This window comes from Aphelocoma coerulescens (genome assembly GCF_041296385.1).
Source record: "Aphelocoma coerulescens isolate FSJ_1873_10779 chromosome Z unlocalized genomic scaffold, UR_Acoe_1.0 ChrZ, whole genome shotgun sequence".
Lineage (NCBI taxonomy): Eukaryota > Metazoa > Chordata > Aves > Passeriformes > Corvidae > Aphelocoma > Aphelocoma coerulescens.
In genome coordinates, this window is record NW_027184085.1 from 20,122,322 (window position 1) to 20,135,578 (window position 13,257).

At 39.0% G+C, this 13,257-nt stretch overlaps 1 long non-coding RNA gene across 2 annotated transcripts; it reads right to left on the minus strand.

Moving 5' to 3' along the window:
* Positions 1-9,579: 9,579 nt before the first annotated feature.
* Positions 9,580-10,817, minus strand: LOC138103121 (uncharacterized). Of its 2 annotated transcripts, none has more exons than XR_011147666.1 (3): positions 10,785-10,817; positions 10,522-10,601; positions 9,580-9,648 (listed from the first exon to the last, which is right to left on the minus strand). It is a non-coding gene; the product is annotated as an uncharacterized lncRNA (long non-coding RNA). The 2 variants fall into 2 exon arrangements; XR_011147665.1 differs by lacking the exon at positions 9,580-9,648 and adding an exon at positions 10,229-10,267.
* Positions 10,818-13,257: the final 2,440 nt, after the last annotated feature.

Sequence of the window (13,257 nt, forward strand, 5' to 3'; positions counted from 1 at the left end):
TTAACTAAAACATGGGTCAAGATTAAATAAACAAAAATTTAAATACATAGAAGAAAAAAATTACCTGTCCTTCCTTTGGGGCCTTGCCATAACTAAAATTTAAGAACAGTTACAGAACTGAAAAAAAACCCAAAGTTAAGAACCTAAAGAAGTAAAGAAGTTTGTGAAAGCCCTAGAAGTATTCATTGTCGCTGTCAGATTTTTTTCTCTGATCCGAATTCCTATAGGGAAGAATAAGGTATGAAGAGTTTAGAAAGAAGCAAACATATTTGTGAGGATGCATATAACCAAGGGTGATTTTTGATAGGATTATTCTTAGCAAAGATCAAAGAGGTCTACTTTCAGAAATGAAGGTACTTCAATAAATATAACACAGTATTTACCAGTTCCTAGATCCATAGTGTATTTAAGAGCAAGATATTTGAGATATCCCATTGTCCTGGTCGGGCCAGGAGAGGGTTCATTTTGGCAGTAGCCCAGAGAAGCACGGCCAGGACCCAGGGGTTGTTCTATACTACCCCATGCCATACACAGAGGGTGGGGGGAGAAGAGTCCCTTGTGACCAGGTGGGGGGTGCAGTGCTGGGTTCCACATGGTGAGCATTCACCTGGGAATCATCTGCCTCTGTTAAGTTAAGTACCTGGTGGGAATAACCTGATGTTACTCATCTTGCTGCTGTTACCGTTCATTTCTTCTTTCACTGCTGTTTCTAGTAAACTGTTCTTACCACAACCCATGTTCTTTACCTTTTGAGCCTTCAATTCTCTTCTTCATCCCACTGCAGGGAGCAGGATGAGTAGACAAACAGCACATAGTTCAGAGTGTTTAAGTGGGAGCACTATACTGGGGAATAACATCCCTAAATCACAACACTCATTTATCTGAACATAATTCATTGGAACGTCTACCATAATAAAGCTGATCTGCCAAAGCACGTAGAGTACCTGCCAAAGTCTGTATGTTAGAATTCATGCCACTCTCTAAATACTTTTTACATTAAAATCAAGTGTTCATCACTAGTTATTTAGTATACTTTATTAAAGCATATATAAGATACCACTGTATTATATACATGCTGCTAATGTACGTTTCAATTAGAGAAAAATAACCTTTTCCTAGCCTCATCATTGTAAATATTGCATTTTCAATATGCAATAAAGGTGAAGGTTTTGTTCTCCTTAAAAGTCAGCATGAGATGTTTCAAAGGAGACATGTTTTTTCACCAGGAAGTGCTTATGCTAGCCTTTGAGGGTAAAAAAAATGTGATTCTGCGAGACAAAAAACCCAGTCTTTTCACACGCTCATATTTCTCTGGGAAAACCTCAACATTTTTCTTTGACCCAGCTCAGCTGCATTGCTCTCGCATAGGCCCTACTCTTGCCAGTTCCTGCTGAACTTACAGCATATCCCAACTACAATTCAACCAAGCACAAATTTGAGGCAGAGCAATATCTTTTCTGATGATGCAACACAAAATCTTGGCCAGTTCTCTTCTGGAGATATGTGTTTGCAGGAACAAGAAATATTTTTGAGAGGAAGTTCTGTAACTCATCACTCAGAAGAAAGGTCCAACAGAATACTTCAGACAGCAGAGTTTTATTACAGAGGCAACCTCAAACCTGACATTGATGGGAATTGCCAATGACTACTTCTCCATATCTAGAAAATAAAACTTCTGAAACAAATATGTGCTGTCATGATCAAAGCAAATACTCATGGTCTCATGATCGTAACTTCTGCAATTTGCATTTCTTCTGATCCAGTCTGCAATTTTATCAAACCATAATTTTTTAAAAGTTATTAGATGGATAGCTATCCCATATCCACATGAAGATACTTTATTATATAAATAATGTTCAATTCTTGAATCTGCTCCTTTGAGCAGTACTTTACAAAGTAGTGGAAATTTGAATAAGCCCTCAGAAAAACTACTTCTCAAGAAGAAAACCACTTTTTATGTGTTCACACACTGTTTCCCTTATTCTTGCTTATAAGAATGGGATTACTTTCATTACTAATATTCATAAAATGCATGCAGCACTGGTAAAGAAGTTTTATGTTCCCAGCTGTTACAGCATAAAGTGGAATAAAGACTAGCTTGCTGAATTAAATGGCATCCAATCCTCTAATGCAGAGTGCCTAAATACACAGGGGTTTTTTGTGTGTTACCTCAACCAAATAGAGATGCCCATGCAGAGGAGAATCAAAGAGACAAAACCAGGTCCAAGTCTGGGAACATTCCTGATCTTCACAACAAGGTGGTATCTGGCTCCTCATTGTGCCTCTGAGCATGGTCAGGGGCTTTCTCTTGTTGCCCAAGAAATTTTGTGGAATACAAAAAAATAATCTCCTGGTCCATCAGCAGGAGAACTTGACACAACACCCTCTGACCTGAGAGAGCTTTGCCAGTGATTGACAAAGCATTTCTAACATCTATTAATGTGTGGAAACCTTAGAGTTTTCCTGTCAGCTGGAGGCCATCACTTAGCAAGTGGCAGGAGCTCGCACAGGCAATGCCAATAGACTCTTTCTTTAATTGCTTTTCCCTGACTCATTAGCTCAAGGGATGCTTCCTCTGATAGGCTCCAGGGGCCACAGGATTAAAAACCACTGAATTTTCAAAAGAAACAGGAGAAGAGCCAAAAGCAGTAGTTATTAGCAGCTGATTCCAGCCAAGTTTAATTTCATTTGTTATGTTCAGTGTGGTTCAGCAGATGAACCTGCAGGTGGAGGAGTCAGGGCAATGCCAGCAGGTATTTGTTTGCCACGATGTACCATCCCCTGGGCTGCTGTCAGCCCACGTGACATGAGCAGGAGAAGGAGCCAGCCTTTTTTCCACCAAGGCTTATTTTCAGTCTGAGACAACCAGATATCCATAGTGATGGTATTTATTGTTACACATTCATAATAAACATTATACATTCATAAAATTCATGCCTGGTAAATAAAAGTTTTCAGTGTTAGCACTTGTTAATACTGACATCTCTTCCCAAAGGCCTGTTAGTGACTGCTGTAAACAAAGGAATGGGTTCTACTGAACTAAGACATTTTTTAGCTGAGTGTTGAAAGTGTGGTTTCCACTGCAGTTAACAAGACAAATCCCCCCAAAACCCGACCTAAACACCTAAATTGTAAGAGTTGAAAACCAGTCCCCATGACTAATAGATTATTAAAATGTTGAATTCCTATGGGATTCTTTTCCACCTTCTTAGAAATCACAGCAACACTCATATAAGTATGATGATTATAAAAAATAATTCAAATAAGAAGTAAATAGTAATGTACTTCAGCATTAATATTTATAGTGTGAATTTTACTTTCCAATTTAGCCACTTAAAATACTGCAGAGTATTTATTCTCACAATATCCTTCCAATGCCTTAGAAGCAATCAAAAACTGAAGGTTTCTCTAAAGGAAGATGGAGTGATGAAGCCCATGGCCAAACCAGGAAGTAAAACTGTCTTGCAAATGCTGGGCTTGTATTGCCATCCTTCTTGCCCTCAATCTGTACTGCTTGCATTTTGCAACTGATGACTGAATAACACAAGAAGGTATTCACTAAGACCTTCACATAAAATGTCTGCTTTCATTTCACTGGTGCTCTTTGCTGGGGTTGGGGCTGAAACAGCTTCTTTTCAGCATACTTAGAACTGTTAACTAACATGTCCTTGTCTCAGCCCAACCCACAGAAAATGTCAGGCTGCTAAAATCAAGGAGACAAAACCAGTGTTTTCTGTAGCAACTGAAGAAAGTTCTGCACCATGCAAAGCTACATAGGGCCCCACAGAGCAATCAGGCAGATACAAGGATCCTTGTCATGGCCAATCCCTCATCCCATGGCAAAGTCTGGGAGTCAGACCTGACTGTCAATGGCCCTATTAACAATACACGGTAAGGGCTTAACCCAGAGGGACCTAAGAGGGGGCTGAAATCAGAAAGACCATGCTGACAATTTGTTCCTGAGCAGTGGATGGCCTCTGACATACCTCTGGGTCGCTACCATGAGCATCCTCAGACTCTGTTCAGGAAAGCAGGAGCAACCTAACCCTGGGGTACAGGCATTTTAGAAGAGATGAAGGCAAGTAAGGACAGGAACAACAGTTGTATCTCTGCTTATGCAATAGAAAGCACAAGAGAATGATGGAGGAGTACAGTGCATTTAGTGACCCTGCTTTGTTGCATTAAATCTATGTTGAAGGTTATTTCTCTGGTTCCGTCAACAATGTGCCAGTTGTGAAGGAAAACATGACAAACGTCATGGAAAGGATGAAGAGTTTGCACCTCTTGTCTTACTACATGCTTATGCTCTGAGTTCCCTGGCACAACACCTGTTGTCTTGCAGCATGAGCCCACCCTGCTTAAGATGCTGGCACCATCCACAGCTATGGTCATACAGACACACTGCTGAAAGTTAAAGGAACATCACACAAGAAAAACCTTAGCCTAAAATTAGTACACTTGAAACTTTCTCCAGTTGCACTCTGTTATATTATACACTTATTTAAGATAAGCCTAAAAATATTCTGGTAACTGATTCACTGTACATAATTATGAATGATCCAATCATCTCGAACAAAATTACACTGTTTTGTTTTGGAAAGTTTCACTTTCCATGAAATTGTATACTGATTCTTTAGAGTCCTCTAGAAAATAATATAATCTCACAGTACTTGCATCTGACTTTTTATAGTTCATTTTGATTATTTTCAGAATATAAAAATATGTTTTCTTTAGTTCTGCTGCTAGGCTTTACTTTTTTATTTAGTTTATGTCTTAATAACTAGAATCGTATTAGGAAATTCAACCTCCTTTTTCTTTTAAAAATACACACCATTATAGAGTCAGACAGTGCTAGAATATTAAAAACAAGTACCAAAAGTTGATGCTTTTTTTATGGGCAGTGTCAGTCTCTGATAAACTATAGTAGTAAACTGATTAAGTAGTACTTCAACCTGTAAAACCTTTTTTTTTTTTGTCTTTTTAGATTCAGGCAAAAAATTCTCTCTACTTGCTCTTCTCTATATTCCTAATAACACTTTACTCAACTGTTCAACTAAGGGATAATGTAAAACCCCACCATGCATCATTAAAATAAGCAATATACAACTTCCTAAAAGCACAATATGTAGCACATGCAATATATATAATCTAGTGTTCATTTTCATCCTGTACTTTTTAATAAGTTGTTACAATGCCTGTCCTTTTTCAACAGGGTCTTCCTTTCTCTCAAGTGTGTTGACAATTATCTTGTCCTTTTGAGCTAATGAGTGGAATGAATCCAAAGACTAATATAAAGCAACCTGTAAGTCCTTTCAATGAACTTATAGTCTTTAATGGAAGAGCATGAATACATATGTCAGCACTCATAAAATAAGTATCTGGTGACAAAGCTCAGTAACTAACAGTATAGGTTGCATTCCCTAGTAGCTCCTTAGACATTGTATTGGATCTGGCGGAGATGGAGTTAAATTTCCCCACAGCAGCTCTCACAGTGCTGTATTTTGCACTGGTAGGTGGAAAGGTGTTGATAACACACCTCTGTTTTGGCACTGCTGGGCAGAGCTGGCACAGCATCAGCACTGGCACTTAAACTGTCAATCCTCACACCCACAGGCTGTGTGTGGGCAAGACTGTGGGAGGGGACATGGATAGGACAGCCAACCCAAACTGACCCATCTCATGTGATGACTGCTCAGATATAAAAGCTAAGAGAAAGGAGGAATGGGGGAGTGGGCATTTGTTATTCACAACATTCATTTTCTGGCCAACTGCTACACAAGTGGAAGCCCTGCTTCCCAGAAAGTGGCTGGACAGTACTTACTCATAGGAAGTAGAGAATAACAGCTTTGGGGTTTTTCCTTTGCATACACACACACGATTTTTGCTTTAATAAACCACCTTTATCTTAAGATGGAAAATACCCTAGTGAGTTATTTTCTCCCCCCATCCTGCTCAGGATGGGAGTGACAGAGCAGGTTATTGGGCACCTAGCATCCAGTCAGGGTCAACCACCAACAGTCTTTTTGATGCCCAACATGGTGCCCAAGGATTTTGAAATAAGGATATGTGGGAGATGTAACAGACATGGGCTGAACAGTGTTAGAACGGAATGATCATGGGCAATTTCTGGTTTTGTAATTGTGGGGAAGGGATGAGGGATGGATTCTGTGCCAATTGTCCCCTTTAAGTATTGATGATGCTATTTTGATGTATGGATTTGCTTGTTTGTTTGGTTAACGTGAAGGAATCTTGTGAAGATGGTGTGATGATTGTGGATTTTAATGATAATTCTTAAGTATGTGAATCACAGAGGCAAGGGGTTTGCATGGCCAGGTTTTGGTAACAGGGGAGATACAGGGGTAGCTTCTGAGAAGAAGCTTCCCTTACATGCAGCTGCTGCGAATGAGTGTTTTAAGGTTGCTTAAAGAATCACTCACAAGGGTATTGGCCAAAAAAGGTTTAACATTAAAGTGACATTATGACAAAGTTCTTTGGCAAGGTTCACTCTGCTATTTACTAGGTGGTTAAAGCACACAGAGAAAAAGCAAAAAAAAAAAAAAAAAAATATCCCAAATCAATCAAACCAAATCAAAATAAACCCAAAACTAACTGGCTGGTGCAGGAAAGGTAGAGAAAACAATAGGAAAGTGTATGGATAAAAAGGAATATGGAATATTCTCCTGCTAAATTCCAAGGTCCAGAGTAGACCCCTGTGCTAAACTGAGCCCAGACTTGACCAACAGTTTATGCCTAAATGTCCAACAACATTTAACTACATTTAAACTTAACTGCACTTAATCAATAAGTTAAACTTAGCAAAGGATTAATATAGAATTTACTGTGTCATGACAGTAACTCACAGGTCTGACTTACTACAAATTTTAAATACTTAAGAATCTAGGAAAATACTCCTAGTACATTCGCTTCAGCATATTCACAGTCACACACCCACAGACAGAATCTGTACAAGGTGTATACCTGTGAAAAGTTCCCTCAAATTTGGTGAAATACTCACTTGGATGCCTCTACATCTTCTCAGTGGGCAAAGGGTTGGGCTCCAAGAAGTCAGGGGTATCAGGCCAGGATCCAGCGTCATTGTTCAGTGATCCTCTAAGTACAGCAAACTTGAGAGTTCACAGACTCAGAGGCCCCACTCAGGGGTGTTTGCAGGTCACGGCCACTGCTCCAGGAGAGCTCAAAGGGTCTCATTTTGGACTGCTATGTATAGGGTCACAAGAGAGTGGGTTTTAGTCATAATAATTTTTCATTCTGGCTGCAATTCAGGTTGATAACTTCCTTTGAAAGTGTGATAACAAAATTATCATTCAACTTGGGTTATTATTCAGGCAAGAAAAATAACCTTCCAAGGCTGTTCATTAAAAACAGGACCTCATTAGACAACACAAGTTCCTGGTAGCAGACTGTGTTTTTGATAAGCCCAAGAGGGGCTTGGCCCAGGTGCTGTTCATCAAGGCCGAGGTCTAGTGAGCAATCACAGCGTGGCGTGGGAGGGAGGGGAGCAGGCAATGCACCACCACAGCAACAGAGCCAGTGCCAGCTGGCTCCAAGACAGACCTGCTGCTGGCCAAAGCTGAGCCCATCAACGACGGAGGTAGCACCTCTGGGATAACATATTTAAGATAGGGAAAAAGTTATTGTGCAGAAGCAATTGCAGACAAAGAAGAAAGGAGTGAGAAATATAAGAGGAACAACTCTGCACACACCAGTGCAGAAGGAGGGGGGTGAAGGTGGTCCAGGAACTGGATCTGAGATTCCCCTGCAGCCCATGATGAAGACCATGGTGTGGCAGCTATGCCCCTGCAGTCCATAGAGGACCCCCCACCTTATTAAAGCAGCAGCCAAGCCAATTTCAGCAATGAATTATGCAGATTAACAGCTATTCTCACATTTGCATCTCATAACATTTTTCATTCTACTTTTACTTTTGTAAAATATGAATAGGAAAGTTGTGGCTGCCTTTGAGTGGGAGATGAAGCAAATCAATCACTTTTCACTCAGCAGAAGAAAAGCAGTCACAAATGACTGAAGGGTTGTTGATTTATTCCCAACCTTTGCAAGAGGGGAGCTATTTGAAGTATTACAAAGGCAAGAGGCAGAGGGAAGATTTATTTGAGGCAGCTGGGGCTTTACAAGCAGCCCAGGCCACAGGACAGTAGAAATTAGGGATTACTGATTAGAGGCCACAACTGGTCACTAATCACAACATGAGGCAAAATAGCCTTGGGTTGTCTTGACACACCATCTTTCTACAGGGAAGTGCATTTCTCTAGACAGTAAGACTTCTTTTGATATAAAACCTAGACATTAGGCATCACAGAGGTTGATAAACAGCACTGTCCTTTGCAGCAGACAGGAAGAAACAGATACTGTTATTAACTCTTGGAATAATAACTAGATTCATTTGAACACTGAAAATGATTGAATAAATAATGCTCTGACAGACCAAAAAAATTGGAAAAAAACCCAGAATATTTGTAAAATGTGCTATACAACTTTTTGCAGAGGCAGTCACATCATTTCACATGCTTTATCAATTGGTGAGTGAGAAATATTGACAAATTTCAAAAATGTTTTCCAACTAATTAGGGTAATGATACCAACACATTTTCCATCATTGTGTCACATAATTAATGAGGAGAAACCCATGGGAACAAAAGTCTGATTTCTCTGACAAGGGAGACTATCCAGTCTCATCACTGGGTTCACCACCAGACAGGACTATTTCAGATTACTTTGCTGTAGTTACCATCACAGCTTCAGGCTCTGGTTAGCTAGATGTGAATTAGCTTGCACTGTGACTTCTGATTCACAGAAAAAAAATAAATTGTGATTGTGAGCTGTACTGTAAAGACCTGGGCTTTGTCCTGAATGAGTGCTGGACATCCATACTGGACTCCTGAGGGTGTTACCAGGAGACAGCTCTTATTCTCCTGCAACACCGATCTGTGAGATTCAGCTCTCTCTCTTCCACAGAGGTTTTTCATGTACTTTGGATCAGAATGGAATTATGTCAGCTCGTGGTTGCATGCTCAATCAATAGTTTCAGAAAGAAGCAGGTATTTTTGATTCTCTCTCTGATCACCAGGATGACCGAGGTACCACAGTATCAGCAGCAAAAAGAGATCTGCCAAGGAAATGTTTCAGGACTTCTTTCTGGATATGCCTGTCCTAGAAACCACTTTGCATACCTGGACATGATGAAATATTCCTCAAAGCGTCCATAAAGCTAAAGGGACAGGTAAATGAGACTAGTACTTGTCCTTCCTCTGGCTATCTTTGCCCCTCTTTGAATTATTACAGCCCAATTCCTACTGGCTTGTAAAGATTTGGGGCCAAGCCATCACAGGGTATAAGGGAAATTGAATTACAGAGGGCCACGTTACCTCTGGTATAATAGAGAGGACAATGCAGTGTTGCAGTGTTACTCCTGATTAGGTAAATCTTATCATAAATAGATTTTTCTCTTCAGGAAGACAAGCTACCCTTGGAAAACCTCCAAAAACATTTATATAAGTCCTTTACAGCCCACACCTACTAAGTTTAAAAAAGAAGGAAAAAAAAAAAACCAAAGAAATCATCTTTAGAAGCAAGGAAGAGAGGCTATGAGCAATTCTTTCTCTGTTGAACCTGAAACGAAAGCCAATAATAACTCAAATGATTTCAGGAGCTTTCAAGATAATTTTTCTATTTTTTTTCCACCTATATTAAAATGAACCCATGTACTCAGCTGTGCCTAATCAAAAATAGTTACTATGGTTACAGAAGAGTTTTTCTAAATGTAGTACAGTATATTAAATAATCAGCCAAAATGACTATGTATAAACTGAAGGCAGGTGGGCAAGCCATTTAAAAATATCAAGTAAACAGAAAAAAACCTCAGTAAAAATAATTCCTCAATATTTATGCCATTATTTTATTACATTGTAAACAAGAATATGGTTGTGGGGAAAGAGGGGGTGAAAGTAAATACTTGAATAATCATTCATTTAACACTTGTAATACTAGCTACAAAGGAACTAGCTATAAGATAATATATAGAGATAAGCAAATTAATATACACTCAGATGTAACTCAATGGAACTATTCTTTACAGAGAGAGCTGTTTGAGACATAAAAGAACATTATTAATCAATGCAAGTACATTGATTCACAGACAGAGAAAACAAACCAGGTGAACATGCAAGAACATGCAAAGGTTCAGCAGTTTCCTTCAGATGACCCTTTCCTTCTCCATAAGGGAGAACATCTGCCAACATAACAACAAAACATACAACAACAAAACATACAACAACAAAACATATAACATAACATATAACATGTAACATAACATGTAACATAACATGTAACATAACATGTAACATAACATGTAACATAACATGTAACAACATATAACAACATATAACATAACATATAACAACATATAACATAACATTATTTTCAGAAACAAAACTTTTTTAACAAGACTGACTTGCTTAAGAGACTACAACACTACCCTCTCACCTTTTGTCCTTTTCTTTGTTTGCCACTAAGATCAAATCTTGTGTTGGGTGAGGGATTTCTAATATTTCCCTGGAAATGACCTAATAATTGTCAGAAAACAAGCACATTGTGAAATAAGCTTCCTAAAATCTCGTTAAATACTATGGCATTAGAGATTAATAGGAGTAAAAAGTTTTAATAAAAACACTTGGAAAAAGAAGAAAGCAGTCTCACTCTGCCTCTCACATTAGTGAGAACTGTGGAGCATGACAGAAGCCCTTTACCTGTACTCATCATCAAAAAAAATTCAAGCTAGTAACAGAGAGAGCCCCTCTCTTCCCCTGAGCCTCTTAATAAAGGGAAACACCTTCTCACAGGTAACAGGTGCAATGATGAGAAGCAGCTGATGGGTTGGGAGAATAGAGGATTTCTGACAGCTTGCCTGTCATGGATGAGTAGGAGAATCTAACCACTGAAAATATCCCTGAAGAATAGCTGTCTGTTGAATGTTTTCCTTGCTCATATGAGTTGGTGCCTAAGAACAGCAGGTGATTGACCTCTCCTGTGTCAAGAAGTTGAGTTTGAGGAGGCTTTCAGTCAGCAGAGAAGGCTTACCATGCCTAAGGGCCAGTGATGGGACAGCTTTATGCTATTCTTGCTTAGAAGAGCACTCAGTGGGAGTTGACTTCTGCCTTCTGATTTATCTGTCTGGTACTCTCCAACTAGATCCCTTCTCCTTCTTGGCAGATAACATGAAGAGCACCTCTGTGAGCTGACTCAACACCTGCTATGCTGCAAGAGAAAACTGGAACCTCTAATCTGTAAGGGGGTTCAAAGAATCCGGAATTCAAGAGGACCAGGCTCACTCAGTACTTGCTGTCATGAACTGAGATAATGTAGGCCCTTCTAGCAATAGTACTTGTTCATGCACTGGATCACATCTTGCCAGTAGAATGCAGTCTCCCACTTTGGGATTCCTTACTGCAAGGCCATAGTCTGACAAGTAGTTCTGGGGGGGAAAAACAAACCTGACTAACTGACTGACCAGGAAACCCACAGGGAGTAGATAAAAAGCAGTACAAAGACAAGGGTACTGCATGGAGGGGCACACTGACTGTATATTAGATAGGCACAATTAACTTCAAGTTATAATATATTGTAACAGAAAAATAAGCATTATAAATAATAAATATGGAAATAAATATTCCACAGTGTTTCATAATGGCTTTTCTTAAATACATAAATTCTGGCTCAACTATGTATCTATTAAGTTATCTTTGCAGATGAAGCAGATAGAGAGAAAAAACTAGTGAGATTTTGTTTTAGAACTGGAATTCGCTGTAAGAAAGACATAATTGCTGAAGAAAATTCTCCAGCCAAAGATCTGGACCAGTAACTGACACAAGGTTAGAAAAAATGGAGGAAGAAAATGTAAATGCAAGGACTTTCAGAGCCTCAACTTTCCTATTATATTTCACAAATTTGGGGAAGCTGGGTTTTATATTATCTTCAAAACAGTTGCTTAAAATGTGAGAGAAAAGCCTGAATACTACATGATAGTATAACTAAAGCATCTCTGTTTACTAGATGAATACTTAAAATAAAACTTTTAATACAAAAATGTAAGTTAAAGAAGAGAAGTTCTAGTTGTTCTAGAGATACTGGAAATAGTGAACTGTAAAGCTAGTAATTATTTTCAGTACAAATTATACCGAAGGTGATGGTACTAGTACTGTTATTTATTTCCTGATTCTTTTGAAAGCAACAACGGATAATAATTGGCAACAAATTGTTCACAAATCTTATTTTTAGTTCTGAAAAGGGTTAATGGGCTGAAGACAGAGGGCAGTTTATTTGCAGGCAAGAAGCTTATGTTATTCTCCCTATAATTAAAAAAAAACAACCAACCAAACCAAAAAAACCCAACAACAAAAACCAAAAAAACCACAGAGGCAGAGACATCTAGATGAAGATTTTGTGGGGTGAGATGTTAAAAGAAGTTTTCTTCTAAATGAAATGATTTCAAAATATTTGGAAACCACTTCTGTACTTAATGTAGTGGAACTCCATATGAAAGGCTGTATTTTTTACTTGACAGTCATGTTGTAAGACCAGGGTGTTTGCCCAAATGGTATCTACAGTGACAGTATTATCATTAAAGTTGGCTCACATTTTTTTACCCTTTTTTATTGCAGCAATGGTGCTACCAGCAGCACCAAAGGTGGTGATTGTTACCATTATTGATCATATCTGTTTTCTCTCACTGCATTGCTTCCTGTGCAGTTTGAAATATCTTTCACACTTCTGGTAATACAACATGGGGAAATTCCCCCTGGGAAATCCTTACCCTTAAAAAATTAAGGCCACAGTCTAATCAGTTGGTCTGAATGCCCTGAGGCTAAATATGGTGTTCCTTACCAGAGCTATCACTTGCAGATAACAGCTAAAATTCTTTAAATTAATTTACTGTAAAAATCTGCAGTGTCTTGATGTTGTCTTGCTAAATTTTAGTAATGTCCTAAGATTTGGGAAACTACAGACCAGTCAGTCTCACTGATGTGCCAGGCAAGATCACGTAACATTGTCCTGGAAATTATGCTGAGGCATGTGGAAAACAAGGGAGTGATTGATGACAGCCAACATGGCTTTCCTAAGGGCAAATCATGCCTTATAAATCTGGTGACCTTCACTCAGGGGTGACAGCATTGGTGGACAGGGGCAGAGCTGCTGACATCTCCTACCAGGCTTGTGCAAAGT